Source organism: Mustela lutreola, chromosome 7 (genome assembly GCF_030435805.1).
Source record: "Mustela lutreola isolate mMusLut2 chromosome 7, mMusLut2.pri, whole genome shotgun sequence".
Taxonomy (NCBI): domain Eukaryota; kingdom Metazoa; phylum Chordata; class Mammalia; order Carnivora; family Mustelidae; genus Mustela; species Mustela lutreola.
In genome coordinates, this window is record NC_081296.1 from 55,941,075 (window position 1) to 55,953,882 (window position 12,808).

Here is a 12,808-nt window from a genome sequence, read left to right on the forward strand (position 1 = left end):
CCTGGGTGGCTCAGTTGGTTGAGCAGCTGCCTTCAGCTCAGGTCATGATCCCAGCATCCTGGGATCGAGTCCCACATCGGGCTCCTTGCTCAGCAGGGAGCCTGCTTCTCCCTCTGCCTCTGCCTGCCATTCTGTCTGCCTGTGCTCACTCTCTTCCCCCCCCTCTCTCTGATAAATAAATAAAATCTTAAAAAAAAATTACCTATGATTTGTACTGACAAAAATCACAGATACCACTAATATTATGTTTTGGCCTACATTCATAATTGAAAGGAAATGCTATTTCAGAAGTCTGGAAAAAATAAAAGGTATAATTTATTTCCCATCCAGTATACAGACTTCCTGAAATGTACCCATGGACAATATGGACCCCAGGTTAAGAAATCATGGTAATTAGAGATGGGTAGAGCTCTCTGTGAGAGGTGTGAAGACATAGGGAAGTCCGGTAACAGGAATTTGGGCTCCAGAGAGCACAGTGGAAGTAGGAAGGACTCTGGGAGTTGGGGTCAAGGAAGAAGAGTCATGAATCATGGGACATTATGGAGACACAGATGAGCTCTGTGTTTTGAGAAGTGACCAAGGATGAGAGCACAGTTGGAGTTAGCTAATGTTTTTGGGGGTCTCTGCAAGTGAGCTCTCCTGCATCACTGGAGGCTTGGCTCAGAAATCCAAATGAGTGGTTAGAACTAACAGCTGCATTGCCTTAGTAATCCTTGTTTGGGGCCACCTGGCTGACTCAATAGAGCAACCCTGAGACTCTTGACCTCAGGGTTGTGCGTTCAAGCCCCACAATGGGTGTAGAGATTAAAACCCAAAAACAAAAACTGAATTTCTTGTTTGGATGTGGAGGGGACAGAGTTAGTTGGAGACAGGAGCCCCTCTGGGTGCAGGCAGGGGTGAGGTGGGATTTCAGTGCTGATGAAGCCTGAGGCTTTTGAGATAATATTTTAATATGAGGATATTAAACATCTGCATTTAATATACTTTTTCACAGAGTTCAAGATTTGTTAGAAACTTGATGGGCCATGAAATATATAATGGTGCATTCCACAGATAGTCCTTTTGATAGAATCCTTGAAGGATGGTATTAACCCCCTCCTGAAACACTGCTATTAAAATACTCCTGAAGTACAGCCAGGCCAGGCCATGTGGGGACAGCTCCTTAGACTGGGCCACCAAAACCCATTAGTTGTAATTTCCATATAGTATTTCAATGAAGTGGGGATTTTATAGGCAGACAGACCACATTGTAGCTACTGTATTGTTTTCAGATGTCTTCTGTCTATATTTTCCTGTCAGGTAACATTAATCAGTCATTAATGATGCAAAGAACATGTATGGAAGTCCTGAGAGAGAACCAAATATATGGAACTAACAAAGTAAGCGACAGCCGGTCATCATTTGCAGAGCTTTGTTTGTGTGCATTCTTGTGCCTTATATATTTGGGTTTTAATGTATTTACAGATGGTTCCATACCGAGATTCAAAGTTAACCCATCTGTTCAAGAACTACTTTGATGGGGAAGGTAAAGTAAGCATGATCGTGTGTGTGAATCCAAAGGCTGAAGATTATGAAGAGTGCTTGGTAATTCTGATGTATTTATCTTATAAAGTCTCAGCGTTTCTATGGTGACAACATTTGGATGTGAAGAATGACATTTTAAATATTTTTAAAACTGATACAGAACCATTAGTTACAGAAGTGAACTAATGACCAATTTATTGTTTCATTGAGTAATTTCTGAAAGACTTGAATATGCTGATTTATAAAACCAAAAACTCCCTCTGATATGTTTTGTGTCTAGCAAGCCACAGGATTTGCAGAAGTGACCCAAGAAGTTGAAGTGGCAAGACCAGTGGACAAGGCAATATGTGGTTTGACGCCTGGAAGGAGACACCAAAACCAGGCTTGGGGAGGACCAGTTGGAGATGGTAATATTTGTGCCACAACATGTGCATGCTGATGTCTGTCAGTCTCTCTCCTTAAGATTGATTTCACAGTAGAGAACTACTTCCCTTCCTCTCAAGAACCAAGTGCAAAGAAAAGGAAAAAAAACAAAAAAACAAAAACCAAAGTATAAATGAGTCTTTTTTTGTTACATACTATAACTTATTTTCCCCACTTTTTTTTTTAAACTCATTTTTAAGGAGGTATGATTGGGACAACTCAAGAAAGCACATGGCTCACTGAACTGGGGGGTTCTAATCACAAGTGTATCAACTTGTTTAAGTAAGCTTTCTCTCCTGTGTAACTTCTTATAATTTTTTATAATTCAACGCAGAACCACTTGTTACAGAAGTGGTTTTACAGAGTTTTCCACTTCTGCTGTCCTGTGAACTTTTAGATATCAACGATGAGCAGACTCTTCCCAGACCGATTGAGGCATTAGAGAAATGACATCACTTATGGCAGATGATGATCAATGAATTTCACAAACAATTTAAGGGCCAAAAGCGGTCTGCAATCATTTCAACTACAGAAATTTTAACAAATTTGAGTTCTTGGGGGAGATCTTTTTTTTTTTTTTTAAATCAATCAATCAATTAATTAATTAATTAGACAGAGATCAGAAGTAGGCAGACAGGCAGTCAGAGGGGGGGGGGGGGGGATGCAGGCTCCCCGCCGAGCGGAGAGCCAGATGCGGGGCTCCTTCCTGGACCCTGAGATGATGACCTGAGCTGAAGGCAGAAGCCTGACCCACTGAGCCAGCCAGGCGCCCCCTGGTGGGGCAGATCTTAAGGAAGGATTATCTGTTTCTGCACTTTGTAGTCCTGAAAGGACTGTTAAATTAGACTGACAAGGAACTTTCCCACAGCTCGTAAAACAGAAGAAACAGGTATGTGTGTATTCTCTCCCTTTTTTAAATCTACAGAAATAGACACAAGGGAATAATAGCTACTTTGCTTTTAGTTCCTACTAGTTACTTGGAAGGCACTTCATAAATATTACATCTTAAAAATGTCTTTGGGCAAATGATTTCATCTTCCATTTCTTGGCCTCCCTATCTGCAAAATGAGGATTTTAACTGTTCTTACCTCAGAGGGTGTTGTGGCAATGAGATAATATGTGAGAATCATGTAGAACAGTGAATAGCCTGGTACTTACAAATGCTAAGTAGGTCTATGGTTTTTATCATCATCAATTCATTTGAATCTTCAGAGGAAAGGTGTGAGATAAGTGGAATCTATATCTCCATTTTGAAAGGAAGAAATGTGCTCAGAAAAACTGTCATTTAACTAGTACTTGGTGTTCCAGGGATTTCAAGTTGCATCCAGCTGATCCTAAATCTGTTATTTCTGTTTTTGCAGTTGTTTTGAACCAAATTACTTACCTGTAAGAGCTGACAAGGGAATGCCGTAGCGCAGAATGAAAGACTCTCCTTTTCCGTAAAAACTAGCTTTTCTAGGAATATCTCTCATAGATTTAGAAACCAAACTCTTGATTTCTTTCTTGACTTGTTTTCTGCTGCAGGCTGTCATGATTTGCTGAATAGCTATATACTGGTTAATAAAAGTTGATTTCACTGGTTATTTTGGAATTGGGGTAAACTTGGCCTGCGTGCTTTGTTTCCACTATTACGTTTAAAGCATTAAGAATTTGACAGTGCTGTTTTAAATAAAGAAAACTACATTCAAGGAAAACTGCATGAAAAAGAAAGGGTGATCTCAGGACAGAAATTGGAAATAGAATGACTGGAGAAGAAAAACAAAACTTGAGAGTATAAGGTTTGTTTTGGCATGATTTAGTGGATGTGCATGCTGGCTGGTTAGCACTGCTCTCTAACCTAGCTGTTCGCCCTCCCAGCCTTTCACTACTGCTTACTGGGGGAGAGGCAGCCCCAGCTCCCTACACCTCACCCTAGAAGAGAAGGGATGTGAGTGAAGAGCTTTAGAAGGGTAATGTACTCTTTAATTTTCAAAGGTAGGCTTTAGCAGTTGAAGAGAATGTTCTTGAACCAAACAAGTGAGTTTCTAGAGGGCTTTCATGAGTTTAGCTCTGGTTACAGCTTGCTTTTTGACTTAGGATGATAGGTTTGTTTTCTCTATATCCTTTAAAGGGTACCCATTCCTTCTGGACAGAAGCTCATTGCAACCAATATAGTGTTCTCTCTTCTGAAAACAGCCTAAAAAACAAAATTCAGGGCAAATTTTAGGGGAAAATCATTATCACATGAAGTCAATTAAGTTTTGTCTTTTTCTGTGAGGCCCTTGTTTAGAAGTTCTCACTTCTAGGCATGGAAGTAGGAATTCAGATAACATTGTAGAGGGAACTGCTTTCTCCATGATTTTTCTTCCCACAGCTATACCTGTGAGCAAACCACCAAAGTAGTCAGTTCACAGCTACGTGCAGTGTTTACAAGCCAGATCCTGAACAGAGTGGTCTGCCTTCCCAGAATGATATTTTAGAGAAGACAACTACAATCTATGAAGACGACAAGCGTACTTTGCAACAGGAACTCGAGACTCAGAACCAGTAACTTTAGCAGCAGTTTTCTGACAAGCACAGACTAGAAGCCAGGCTACAAGCAAGGCATGGTGACAACCAACCATTAAGTGGGAGAAAGAATGCGTGAGTGTCACTCCTGCGGGACGGTGGCTGACTTCCACCCGAGCTGTTCCGAATCCATGTTCCTAGGCTTAGGGTTTTGGTGGTGGTGGTAGCAGGAGCCACCATTCAGTCCATTCTGTCTCCTTTCTCTGCCCTTAAAATGGCTGACCAGAGAGCTGACATGACAAGGTGTGCTTGACTCTGGGAAGACTGTCATTCTTAGGAAACGAGGCGGCTGTGTGGTCTGGGATGCTTGTTTGGTGTGACTGAATTAGCCGTGTGTTCCTCTTGTTAACCTAGGAGCACTGGGTGGCAGCCAAGCAGCTGGAGATGCAAAATAAACTCTGGGTCAAAGATGAGAAACTGAAACAACTGAAGGCTACTGTTACTGAACCCAAAGCCAAAAAGCCAGAGAGACCCTCCCAGGAGTGGGACCAGGGAAAAAGCCACTCAAAGAGCTGTCTCTCTGTCACCAGTACCTGTAAGTTTTTCATGGTGGGGTAGTCACTTGAACTAGAGAAAATGTGTTCAGATTAGGTAACTTTCTAGGATGCTCCATTTGTTTTATATTATTGTATTTCTCTAACTTCTATATTTAAATATTTCTGAATTTAGCATAAACACAAATTTATTGCAAATTCAGAATAAAACATGGAGTGACTCAGTAAAAATTATTCTAACGTGCTAAAATGATAGAAAAGCAGTGAATTGTTCCTGTGTTTCAGTCTTGCTTATTTCTCTTCCATTTTTTAGCTTTCTAGTAACTATACTGCTCAGCTTCCCACCAGCCAGCAGCTGCTGAACCAGCCACAGCTACATAGGCGCTCTAATTCTTGCAGCTGCATTTCTGTAGCCTCCTGTATTTCGGAATGGGAACAGAAAATTCCTCCGTATAACACACCTATCCATGTCGCTGCTATTGCAAGGCGTAGGCAGCAGGAGCCAGGACAAAGTAAAACTTGTGTCAGAAGGCAAGTGATGTACTGGACGGAAGGCAGGGAGGTGGTTCCCACATTCAGAAATGAGATAGAGCTAGAAGAGGACCACTGCTGCAGGGTCAGTGCCGGCATTCTCCTAAAGCCTGGTGGCCGTAGCGAATTGCGGGTTTGCTGGTGGTGGGGGCGGTTTGTGACTTGATTCATTCAGAAAGTTCAATAGAAAGATGGGTGAGCTCCAAATATAAACAAGGGCTAATTTTTCTGTTACTTACTGTGACAACTCACCCTGAGATTGAGGCCTAGCTCTTCATCTGAAAACACCTGGCCAATGCGTGCCCCAGAGTAATCTGGGCTTTCTTTTGCATAAGCTAAAAAGCAGCCACAAAATCAGCGAACAGTGTCTCAGAGCACATTTTCCATTTTTTTTCCTTCTTGTTTTTTTGCTGCTTCTGAACTTCTATTTTTTAAATTGTTTTCTCAAACTTATTTTGAATAGTTTCAAACTCAAAAGTTGAAAGAATGGTACAATATTTTTTCCCCTTACCTGGATTCACCAATTGTCATAGTCATTTTTTCCTTGAACTTCTGAAAGGAAGTCCCTATACTTTGTGACTTTTAGTCCTACTAAGGACACTGTCCTGTATAAACAGTCTATCAAACCTAAGAAAGTTAACATTAATTAAAATTAGCCTCTGTTTTTCATCTATGATCATAACAAAGTGAATGTGGTTATTCACAACGTGCATGTGGTTATTATGTGTCTTTAATCTCTTTTAATATAAAATAGTCCCCCCCCCACTCTTTTTTTGATTATCATGACAGTGTTTTGCAATAGTCCAGGCCTATTGTTTTGTAACTACTGAAGGTTTGCCTGTCTAGTAAATTGCTTTTAATCTCAAGACCTTTATCTCAATTTATAAGGACTTGGCCTCAGTCAACAGTGTTTAAAGAAATTCGTGTTTAAATTTTCTTCTAAAGGATTAAGGTAAAGTTTTTCCTTTGACTCTGAATAAATGGACCAAGTTAATGTGGATTTATATTTAGTAAAATCTTACTATAGCTATTTTAGAATTTGTCTTTTAACAAATTAATCTAATAGTATTTTGCTTTGAATTTTCTTGTATAATTTAGGGTACAGATGAGTTTCATTTAGATGGCCCATACTTTTGCTTACTAAGGGATAGTGATGAATTGCAAGGTATTTACCAAGACAACAGATGACTCTAAAGATTAAGTTCTTTACAAATTTTGCTTGAAACCTTTTTAGGGAGCAAATTATGGTGACTGATTTTTCTGATTAACTCTGATAAATTCCCTTTATTTTTCATGAAACTTTAGAGAGTGAACACTATTCAAGGCTTGCTTATGCTTAGTTTAACTAATTCTGCTCTCAGATATTTAAGAGGATTTACTAGAGAGCCTTTAACTTCTCACTTGAAATCAAATCTCTTTAGAAGTGCAGCAAAGTTTAGGCTAGCATCTATGTACCCAGGTTTGTTGGCCAAAAATTATGTTAGGTGGGCTGAATTTATATTTCAGTGAAGAAGATGAAAATATCTGATTTGGTAAATAGCAGATTGTAGTCATTTATCTTTCTGAAGCCAGTTTCATAATGTGCGTATTGCTAAATGTGTTCAGGAAAACTATCACCTTTGCTAAACGGTAGGTCACGAGAGCCTAACTTTGTTCAACATCAGGTCACTTTTTAAAAGGGAAAATTTCCTGGGTTGCTGGCAGTGTGGGCATCTTTTGTGGCCAACTCTATGGCCCACGTTCTATAGTAACAATGACTTAGCACCAGCAGCTGTTGCTTGTGATTACATAGGGGAAATGCTTCAGTTCTCCAGACAGACTTCCTAAAGTTAGGATCTTTGTCCGTGACCAGGCTGGGAGGATTTGGCATGTGACAGACTTTAATTTGCTTTCAGCTACACAAACAGGAGACATCTCAACCAGTGAGTTGTCTTTGGAACTATGTCCTGTATGTGAAATGCATTTCCTTAGACTGAACATGCTAAATTTAACTTTCCCGGATTTACATGATAGTTGGCTGGAAGCAACAAGTTTTTAACTTGTTAAAGACTGATACAGACTGATTGATACTACATTTGGTTTGGTTCTTGGAATATTTATGAAATATTTGAGAAAAAAATAGTTGGCATGTTTTAGCCATTATTGTGTTTGAACTTGTCAAGAAGTTCTACTGGAGATTTTAAGATCTCAAAATAGAAGTATTTCATTTATAGTCAGTCTCTTAATCATTTTATACATAGGGTTCTTATTATATCTTATGTTCTTTAGCATTATGTACCATAAAGTCCATTAGTTTTTGCTTATTTATTGTCTTTGTATATGGAATGTTCTGTAGAAGTTTAGAGCTTTTACTGACCTCATTTGAAGTTTTTAGCATAGTTGTGGACCTAACAGATTACCTTAAAATAGGAGGCACAAATAATGGTTTTGATAGAGAATGTAAAACCACCTACACAAGAAAGCATAGCCAGTGGGGCGCCTGAGTGGCTCAGTGGGTTAAGCCTCTGCCTTCGGCTCAGGTCATGATCTCAGGGTCCTGGGATCGAGCCTCGCATCGGGCTCTCTGCTCAGCAGGGAGCCTGCTTCCCCCTCTTTCTCTGCTGCCTCTCTGCCTACTTGTGATCTTTTTCTCTGTCAAATAAATAAATAAATAAAATCTTAAAAAAAAAAAAAAAAGCATAGCCAGAATTTTTTCTTACATTGTTTTGTTGAAAGGAGCGCTCCTTGGTAGAATGTATACTAAACAAGCAGTATTAAAAGATGTTTGTTGGTTGTGTGGTTAAATACAAAGAGAACATTTAAATTATCTGAATAACATATTTACTTTTGAAAAGGTTTATGCATTTGTTTTGATACTGTCATCAACTAATGTAGCCAAACCTGCTGACTTCTAATAATACCCTTAAATTAATTCTGGGTTATGCTTGTTTCTTGATTCCTCTTTCTGCCTGATCAGAACGCACCACCAGTTCACCTCTGCCACAGACGATCTCCCTCTGCAGGAGACAGATGGGTAGATCATAAGCCTGCCCCTAACGTGCAAACTGAGAGATTCATGCAGCCACAGGTCCGTCCTGCCATCACAGTATCTGCTGCAAATGAAAAGGCACTAGCTAAGTGTGAGAAGTACATGCTGACCCCCCAGGAACCAGTCTCCAACGAGGAGATTGAAACTAAACTAATCAAGGCAAAAACAAATTGACAGAGGACAAAAAACATACAGAAAGTCAGCTTTGCAAAAAAACCACTTACTCTTCTCCTCCTTTGATGACTCACAGGCAGTGTCAACAAAGATGAATGGGTATTGATAGAACCTTTTTGTCTGTTAGAAAACTAAAGGAACTGCTCAGGCTGTAAATCTGCTAAACTCTGACTAAGTCAGCTGCTCTCTAGTGAATGAGGCTCAGGTCCTCAGGATTCTGTTCAAGGAATTCCAAATCTATAACATACTGTAGAGTTAGTTTCAGCCACTACTTAAGAAGCAGATCCAAAGAAATACCATTTGTCAGTTCCAGATAAGAAGCCCAAGTTATGGGGTGCCTGGGTGGGTCAGTGGGTTAAAGCCTCTGCCTTCGGCTCAGGTCATGATCCCAGGGTTCTGGGATAGAGCCCACATCGGGCTCTCTGCTCAGCGGGGAGCCTGCTTCCTCCTCTCTCTCTGCCTGCTTCTCTGCCTACTTGTGATCTCTGTCAAATAAATAAATCTTTAAAAAAAAAAAAAAGCCCACGTTAAAATGTGATCTATCAACATTTTATCACTGAGCTACCCAGATCCCTTTCCCTTCCCTAGCCTATAGAAAAATTACCCTTTGATCAGAGTCAGTGAATAATCAGAGAAAAGCCAATTAGAAAAAATTTAGAGGATGGTTCTTAATTATAACCAGAGTTACAAATAAGACTGTAAAATGAGCGGGGTGGTATATCCAGAGGAAAGTATAATGCCTTAGAACATTCAGAAATTTCTGGTAGATTTCTTAATCCTTGGTGTAGTTTTTAAATTATAGACTGGAAAAAAAAGGAATACACATTTTTTTGCAATTTGAGAATGTTACTGATTTTATTGCACTGGACTTCTTTTGTTTACTGAGATAATTTCTGAAGTACTTTAATAGGCACAGTCTGAAGCACTTGTGAATAGGACTTTCTTTACTGTTTCATGGAGAATCTTAAGTTCAGTTTGAAATACATGTTTATCATTCAGTTATATCAAAGTATAATGCTGATCTTTCCTGTCTGCTTCAGTGTAATGTCTATAAAACAAGAGGTGGTGGACAATCTGTTCAGGTTATGGATATTGAGACTTTAAAATAAGAATTGCCAACTGGGTGAGTGGCAGATGAATCTCTTCAGAGGGCTACAGACTTCTTTGCTGCTTCTTGCAGAACACAATATCCTATAAGATGTAGCATTAATTAACTGAAGGAATGTAGTGATGTCCTATTTCTAGTATTTTTCCTATTCTTAAATGCAAAAATAATTGTTGCATCATGTTTCCCCTTTTTCCACAGTCAAATGAAGAACTTCCATAGCAGCACATGCCCCACCAGATGGTAGAGTCTGAAGGGACTGATGTAGAAACCAGGGTAGGGGTAAAAATTAAATATGTCTGCTTCATAAAAGTTAAGGCAACCTATTTTAACCCTCCCGGCTCCAGCTTTTCCTGCTCTCAGAAGCAGCTGGGGTCTGATCTCACATTGCCAGTGCAGCCTATAGGCAGGCCTGTCTCCACAAACCTGCCGTGGTTCTCATGTTTGTTTGGGTCTGCTCCTTATAGGAGTTCTCTGGTTCAAGGTCCCTGGTTTCAGTGTAGAGGGAAAGGACCGGAGATTCAAGTCAGAGGGCATCACTGTAGAACAATTCACATCAAATTGGTGGGGATCTTCACAGAAGCTCAAGTTCCCTGTGGAACGGTTATTCAATGTTACTCTAGCTAAAGGGAGGCTCTTCTAGAGCAAGCGCAGGAAGGGTAAGTGGCATTAGAAAGCCAAGCTCTGGCCACTAACCCTCTCAAGGAAATTACCTGCATGACCTCTAGAGACTTTTCCAGCTCACCATCTTTTGTGGCCTATGTCAAATAACCTGCACATACCTGTTAACATAGCTGTCTGTGCTGCACTAGAAAGCAATGTGGGATCCCACCATGGATGAACCCATCTGAGCACAACTGTGTTTACAGACTATAGAGGAGCTGATCTTTTCCTTTTCTGTAATTTTCTTATCCGTGTTCTGTGGCTGTGGAGATGAGAGCAGGATCTCATCTGGGACCTGGATATCAGCATCATGCACAACCCAAGTGAGTTCTGACTAACTGGGCCTTTCTGTGCGTGTGCTTCTTCCTCTAGTATTTCCAGTATCACCCCATCTCCCTAACATCCACTTTTAAGAGGACATACGTGGTTTTTGTTTACCCCTTGGAACAGCTGGGCCCTCTAGCAGACTGCAGCAGTGGGGCTGAGCATGTCAGAAGGCTCAGTGAGAGCAGTAATAGGAGTTAAGGGAGATTGCTCATGCTTATTCACACTTGGCTAGTGCTCCTAATGCTCTCAGAGGCTGACTGAGATCACCTGTAAGGAGGGAGGCTGGAGGCTTCAGTCAAGGATGACATCTCTTCGTGTAATTCATTTCTCCGAACTTGCCTCTTGATCTCGTTATAGTGGTAAATGTTCACTAAAATAAAACAGAATAGTGGAATTTATGGTAGGGGAAGGAATCTCACCTTTCCTTCTGTTAAGCACATACACAAGAGTCTGGTCTATTCCTTTTCCATATTAATTTACCCCTTTCAAATGTTTACCTATGCAAGTCTTTGTGTCCATTTTTTTTTTTTTTTAAGATTTTATTTATTTATTTGACAGAGAGAGATCCAAGTAGACGGAGAGGCAGGCAGAGAGAGAGACAGAGAGAGGGGAGCAGGCTTCCTGCTGAGCAGAGAGCCCGATGCGGGACTCGATCCCAGGACCCTGAGATCATGACCTGAGCCGAAGGCAGCGGCTTAACCCACTGAGCCACCCAGGCGCCCCTTTGTGTCCATTTTTAACACACATATTCCTTAGGCAAGTTGCAAAGTCACTGCAATAGGATGCAGGCAGGAATCCTGCTCTCTAAGTTTAATAGTGGATACCCATATTTTATAACTGTTACTTGCTTTCTCAGGATTTGAACTTTCCCACAATAAAACCTGAGTTCTCGTAAAGCCTTTCCTCAGAGATCCAATTGCTATGAATGCAAAAGTCAATACTAAATGCTGGTTTTCACATTGTAGGCACAAGAAACCATGACCTGACAGTCTCAGTAACCAAAGAGCATTTTCATTTATATTGGTGATTTCTCCAAAGACATGCCAGGAGTCTTCTGAGTCACCTCTCAGCTTTGTTGAATATCACAGACCTCAGATACATCATACACTGGTGCAGATCATATTCCCCCTATGGTTCCAAAGATACCTAAGCTTCAGCACACTGTTTATATTCTATGCCCTGCCATGTGAACTTTTCCATAATGCTACTGTTTTGTATATATCTTGTATACTTAATAACTAATTTGCACAAGTGCTTTGTCCTGGGTGATTAAGGAAAAATATACGTAAATCACTTTTTTGTGTGACTTCTCCTGCTCTTTTCTGAATACTTTTTTTTTTTTTTTTATAACAAATGCTGCTGTAGATTAGCTTGCAAGAATGCACTTTAGACATATTTGACAATTCAAACTAAAGCCATTTTAGGAAGTTGTTTTGAAATTTGTATGTATATATCTACTTTCTGACCTTTAGATATGCAAAAAGAACTGAAATAAACACTAAGAAATACAAAGTTGTGTGACAGTCATTTAACACATACTCCTAGCACCTTTGCATTGAGCTAATGTGCATTTGTTTCTCTCATGTTGGGGCTACCTGTATTAAAGCACACAAAGGAACCGTTTCAAAACAGGGACCCATTTATTCTCAGCAGCACAACTTTGCAGCTTTGAGGAGGGACCTCCTTGACTGGGGGGAGAGAGGAAAGGGGAACACACAAATAAAATTATCAAAGGACACTGAAGGAACATTCCCTGTCTGCTTTAGGATTTCAGTAGGAGGTCTGCACAAGGACCTCTGGGAGTACCCTGTTCCAGGTTTCTTCCCCCTAACAGCATGGAGGCAACCCCAAAGTACGATGCTAAGCCTACACTTCCTCTCACCCCCTACCTCTGTTGCCAGCTTCTGGATTAGCTTTTTTTATAGGCAGTCCTTAGTGCTGCTCCAGAACCAGCTCAACTGGGGAGAAGCCAAAACCTGAGCTATTGCACCA

General features: G+C 40.4%; 2 long non-coding RNA genes across 6 annotated transcripts in view; one reads left to right on the plus strand and one right to left on the minus strand.

The window, feature by feature from the left end:
• Positions 1 to 12,221, plus strand: LOC131835994 (uncharacterized). 3 transcript variants are annotated; one of them, XR_009355454.1, is made up of 6 exons: positions 1 to 1,379; positions 1,465 to 1,525; positions 1,805 to 1,931; positions 4,301 to 4,569; positions 4,849 to 5,029; positions 11,782 to 12,221. It is a non-coding gene; the product is annotated as an uncharacterized LOC131835994 (long non-coding RNA). The 3 variants fall into 3 exon arrangements; XR_009355453.1 differs by having other exon boundaries at positions 1,805 to 4,569; XR_009355455.1 differs by lacking the exon at positions 11,782 to 12,221 and adding an exon at positions 8,476 to 9,420 and having other exon boundaries at positions 1,805 to 4,569.
• Positions 9,547 to 12,808, minus strand: part of LOC131835993 (uncharacterized) — a 24,132-nt gene continuing 20,870 nt past the window's right edge. For 2 of the 3 annotated variants that reach the window (XR_009355452.1, XR_009355450.1), the window contains exon 3: positions 9,547 to 11,186. This is a non-coding gene — a long non-coding RNA (uncharacterized LOC131835993). The remainder of the gene's footprint in view (positions 11,187 to 12,808) is intronic. The other variant, XR_009355451.1, reaches the window with a different exon arrangement.